Source organism: Tenrec ecaudatus, chromosome 8, assembly GCF_050624435.1.
Source record: "Tenrec ecaudatus isolate mTenEca1 chromosome 8, mTenEca1.hap1, whole genome shotgun sequence".
Classification (NCBI taxonomy): domain Eukaryota; kingdom Metazoa; phylum Chordata; class Mammalia; order Afrosoricida; family Tenrecidae; genus Tenrec; species Tenrec ecaudatus.
Genome location: NC_134537.1, coordinates 10,068,964 through 10,074,807, shown reverse-complemented (window position 1 = coordinate 10,074,807; position 5,844 = coordinate 10,068,964). Strand labels below are relative to the sequence as shown.

At 43.9% G+C, this 5,844-nt stretch overlaps 1 pseudogene; it reads right to left on the bottom strand.

Moving 5' to 3' along the window:
* Positions 1-2,321: 2,321 nt before the first annotated feature.
* On the bottom strand, positions 2,322-3,957 carry LOC142454642 (L-lactate dehydrogenase A chain pseudogene; annotated as a pseudogene).
* Positions 3,958-5,844: the final 1,887 nt, after the last annotated feature.

Here is a 5,844-nt window from a genome sequence, read left to right as displayed (position 1 = left end):
GTTACATAATCTCCTGTCAACTTGCGAAGGGGTGGAGCCTAGCTTGTCAATCAGGTTGAAGCTTGATGACCTAATTTAGAGGCACGAAGGAGATAAATAGCTGACTAGAGGCTAGATACAGACAGACTCTGATTTGTTTTCCTGCTGACAAGACACATGGAACTACGCTAGAGCCCTGGAGCTGTAGGAGCCATGTGGAGCCCCCTGTCAGCACTGAGATTCTTCCACTGCCACTGGATCCACAAGACTTTCCACTCACTGGCCTGTGATCTTTCTTCCTGCATTCACCATCAAAGCATGTGCTGAGTGAGTCTGAAGAGGGATTTATGGACTAGTATTGACATATGGTATAACATCAGACTTATGGACTTGATCTGGACTGGGCTGGAAGGTTTCCTTAATATACTATTACCCTTCGATATAAAGCTCTTTTTTACACACATATGAGTGGTCTGGATTTGTTTCTCTAGTCTACCTGGACTAGAGGTATTTCCTAGCTTGTCGGGGTTCTGTGACTTCTGGATACATATTTTCAATTTCTGCCTCTCTTTTCACAAGGCCACCTTCCTTTCATCATTCTTCTGCCCTTGTATAAGGACACTCGCCACAATGGGTGGCGACCAGCCCCACTCCAGGATGACCTCTTGTTAACGGACAACATTTCAAAGACCCTATTTCCAGACAAGCTTACGTTCACGGGGACTCGAGGCTAGGACTTAAAAAATATTTTTAGAGAGCACAATCCAACCCATAATACTAGAAATACTACTCCAATTCCTGGCGTGCTTTCTTTCCATCAGTCACCATCCCTGTTTTCCCAGACTCCTCCTCCTTTTCTCTCCACTTTGATGTGCTCGTGTTCATCAGTCTCCTCTTTTCTCGGGACTAGAAAGGCATTTTTATATTTAAGTCTGGGGATAAATGTGAGCATTTGCTTAAGTTCAGTATATATTTAAAGTTTATCATTTGAAATAACACCTAAATTATTTCTTCAGAATTTGGCGTTCCTGTGCCTGTCTCGTGAAATTCAGTACCTAGTTGTATCATTAAATTTTATTTTCCTAGTAAAAGATTTCTTTTTGTTTTTCGTGGTAGGTGGGTAGGGATTTGGCAGAAGATTGGGAAACCATGCAGATTCTTCATTAATCAAACCAGTGATTTTAGCTGTAGTCAGTCAGACTTTTGGATTGTGTTCCTGCTGCTTATTGGAAAATCACCCTAATTGCTGGTTAAATCTTGCTGCTGTTGTTCTGTGTTATAGAATCAATTCCCACCTCTTGGTAACCCCAGGCACCAGAGTAGGAATATCCCATAGTGTTTTTAAGCCCCAATCTTTATGCTGGCATCGTGGCTACACATTGTGCTCTTAACCTCAATGTTAACAGTTCAAACCCACCAACCATTCCGTGACAGAAAGGCCGGCTTTCTACTCCTGTAAAGAGCTACAGTCTCAGAACACTGCAGGAACATTCTGCCCTGTCCTGTAGGGTTGCTATGAGTAGGAACCAACAAGATGGCATATCACAGGTCCCTCTCCTGAGGAGCCACTGGGTGGCTTTGAACTACTGTTCAGTTAGCAACGAAGCACTCAACTGCTGTACCAGCAGGGTTCCCATAGTGTAAATTATGACCAGTGAGTAATAATTATTGATGGAACTTATCAATTATTTTCTTTTTGTTTTTCTTTCACTGTTGATGGTTTATTTGGTGTTTTAGTTGGTATAAAAGATAGTTGTGTTGTTTATATGTAAATTTTTATATTACATGGCAAATACACTACTCTGATAAATATTGTCCACAAAATAAGAACAGTTAGGAAAGTTACGCACAAGACATACGATATTTCATTTACACATTGGAGCCCAAGATGGGATCAGGAAGAAGATTGGGCTTGTCCTGTTGAATGAAGGTACTAGAAGCTTTATCACACATAGTAAACCCATTGGCAGTGGTGTCTCAGAGATGGTAGAATGATTTTATGCTAACCAATTTAGAATTAGAATTATACATGATAGGTGTGGTAGTTACATAATCTGTTGTCAATGTGAGACTTACAAGTGAAGGGGTGGAGTTTAGCCTGTCAATCAGGTCACAGCTTAAGGAGATAAATAGCTGGCTGGAGCGGTGGGGGGAGGGAACACAAGCTCACTCCCTGTGAGACATGGCAGACAACAGGCCCCATGGAGCTATGCTGATGGCAGCCAGAGCCCTGGGAGCTGGAAGATCCACATGGAGACCCCTGTCAGTGCTGAGATGCTTCTACCACCACTGAATCCACAAGACTTTCCACCCACTGGCCTGTGATCTTCCTGCATTCGGTGTCATTTCAAGATTCCATTCTATCTCAGGATGCATGGGACAATGAAGAAGAAGTCATCTTCAAATCCACAGAGTCCTTTCATCATGGTGGAAAATGTGTGCACCTCCCCAAGGTTCTTCATTCTATTTTCTGTCAAGTTGGCCCCAGATAGCTCAATGGCCCAGGAAGTAGAGTCTTTCAGTTTGATTGCCTCATAAGCACTGTCCACCACCTATTGGTGGACCTCTTCCCACAGTTCTATATCTCCATCAGCACTTAAGCAGGGTGCAGGATTTTCAGGGAGACACCAGCAATATTCACGCTACTGCAAACCAGCACACTGGAGTCTCCATGTCCCCCAGGGACCCCATTCATGACAGCTGAAAGGAGTGACGTCCTGCTTCTTCTCCACTAGGTAACTCAAATCTAGATCGCAACCCAAACAATAACATGGTTCTTGGGGAAGTCACCTATCTTCTGAGGGACATGGGTAAGGAGACCCTCTGGATTAGAAACAGCAAGCCATGAGCAGCTTGGGCTGTGCTGTACGATGCTGGGAATGATGCATTTGAAGATGCTAATGTTGCACTGGACCCAGTTAAGACGACGTCCTCCCTCCCGCCTACGGGCTCTGGCTGGGATAATAATCGATTTGGAGTTTGCAGTTACATCCTCATCTTTATCAGAGACCATTTCTGGTGTTCAAAGGAAAAGAAGATCCATCATTTCACCCAACAGTTTTATCTTCCATGATATCCACAGGAGCAAGTTCATTGGCCAAGTCCCTCATTCGGCTACTGATATCACAGGCAGGCCAACAGCACCCACCTCAACACTCATCATCCTATTCGGAAGGGGTCTGCTCTTCCTTGAGAAGATTCTGGAAAAGCTGATCCTTGAGAGTCGCCAGGCTCTTTGTGGAAGAGGCAGAAACCAGACTCCACGGGGTGGGCACGCAGCCATGAGAAGTTGACTTGGTGGCCGGCAGCTCTGGCCAATGACTGTCTGTATAATCAGCATCCTTTAGAGTCCTTAATGGAGTATTTTACCTTCACACACATAATGTACACCTTATGGTTTCTGCGCACTGAACACCCCTCTCATGCATTAGTTTCCTATGCATGTTGTGCATGTTATTTATGTGGCTGTGTTATATGTGATACAAATAAGAGAGATATTTTCATCTTACCATTGGGGAAGTGGAGGGCAAGCAGAGATGGCAACTTAGCCTGTCACTCAACTGCCCCTTGGCAGGGAGCGGCCGTGAACTAAGACCCATCTGGCTCCAAGTCCACGCCCTTTTCACTGTGGCATGCAGCTTCTAGAAAAAAGCAAGCAGGAAAGTTCTGAGGAAGTTCTAGAGGTAGAAGATCAACGAGGACTGCGAGAATTTGTCTTCCGTTTCAGCAGCTGATGCAGCATCGCATCTTAGCGGGCAGCGAGCTCATCCCTGCCTCCTCAGGAGAAGCAGCCATGCCACCCCCTGCGGCGGTGTCAACCAGAATGCAGGTAGCCAGCCATCACAGAGGGACCCAGCTCTTCTAACTGGCTGTGGGACGTACATAAGTCACTGTCTGGGGCCTCTGCCATCAAAGGAACCAATATTGGATGATTGCTTCCTCACGGGCACTTTGCAGGTGTATCAAACACACCTGCATGACCACAGGAAAAGATACTAGCCCATATATGTTAATATTTGCTAGAGTATGGGCAGAGCTGTGCAAAGAATGTGCTTATTGTTGACTTTCTGCCCTCAAGTTAATGGTTAACTTGGCCTCCTTAGTTGACCCATGCTACCTCTTGGCTTGGATCACAGAGCAAAATCCAAAACACTGACTGAAACCATTTTAATGCTGGTCTTTCTTCAGCTTTACTTGGTACGGCGTATTTCTGTTAAGTTAGGTCAGGAGAACCTTTCAAAACTGTGATATTTCAAAATTACAGTTGGCCGCTATGCTATTTACCCCATAAATCTCTGAACAGATGCTAAGCATTCAAAATAAAAGTACTTCCTTTCTCTGCTCATGGAGCTTTTAAAGGATAGAGACAGCTATCGCATGCAATTCAGAAAATCCTTCTTTGTAGGTAGTTCAGTACAGTAGAGGCCCACAGCAGCCCCATGTTATGGGAACAGGGTGAACTCGGGGTTCACCCAGGGCTTAGTTCAAATTCAGGTGCTGTGCTCCATTAACTGTAAGACCCTGGGCAAATCATGTCACCTCCAAGTGTCCATTTCATCCCCGAGTACATTTGAAAATAACTGATATAAAGTTCTCTCTTAGACATATATGAGTGTCTTGGAATTGTTTCTTTACAAACTGGCTTTACATAAAATACTAACTTCCAAAATCCTTTTGGAAAATTAAAGAAACAAGAATATGTACCATATGATTTGAAGACTTATTAAAAACTAAACTAGTATTAACAAAAAAGAAAACAACTGCTTCATAAAATTATTGTGATGACATAGCAGCAACTCAATAAAAGTTACTCCCCCTAAACAATTTGGAAGAGAAAACAATGGGACTGACAGTTCCAGAGGGACATGGGAGAGGGGGAGGCAGAGGAACTGAAGTGGGTGTTAACAAACCCAGGGACAAGGGAACAACAAGTGATCCAATATCGATGGTGAGGATGAAGTAGGAGGCCTGGTAGGGCTTGATCAAGGGCAATGTAACCGAGAGGAATTCCTGAAACCCAAATGAAGGCTAAGCATGATAGTGGACAAGAAGAAAGTAAAAGGAAATAGAGGAAAGAGATAGGAGGCAAAGGGAACTTATAGAGGTCTAAATACAGGCATGTACATATGTAAATATATTTATATATAATGATGGGGAAATAGATCTATGTGCATATATTTACAGGTTTAGTAATAAGGTAGCAGGTGGACCTTGGGCCTCCACTCAAATATGCCCTCAATGCAGAAACACTTTGTTCTATTAAACTGGCATCCCATGATGCTCATCTGCCCGACATGATTGCTGAAGACAAAGTGGGTGCATAAGCAAATGTGGTGAAGAAAGCTGATGGTGCCCGGCTATCAAACGATATAGTATCTGTAGTCTTAAAGGCTTGAAAGTAAACAAGCAGCCATCTAGCTGAGAAGCAACAATGACTACATGCAAGAAGCACACCAGCCTGTGTGATCATGAAGTGTCAATGGGATCAGGTATCAGGCATCAAAGAACAAGAAAATTATATCATTGTGTAAGAGGGAGAGTGCAGAGTGGGAACCCAAAGCCCATCTGTAGGTAACTAGACATCCCCTTATATAAGGGTCTCAGGGAGAAGATGAGCCAGTCAGGGTGTAGTATAGCAATGATGAAACCTAAAACCTTTTTCTAGTTCTTTAATGCTTCCTCTCTCCCACTATCATGATCCCAATTCTACCTTACAAATCCAGCTAGACCAGAGGATGTACACTGGTACAGATAGGAGCTGGAAACACAGGGAATCCAGGACAGATTAATCCCTCAGGACCAGTGTTGAGAGTGGCGATACAGGGAGGGTGGAATGAAAGGAAGGTGGGGTAGAAAGGGGGAACT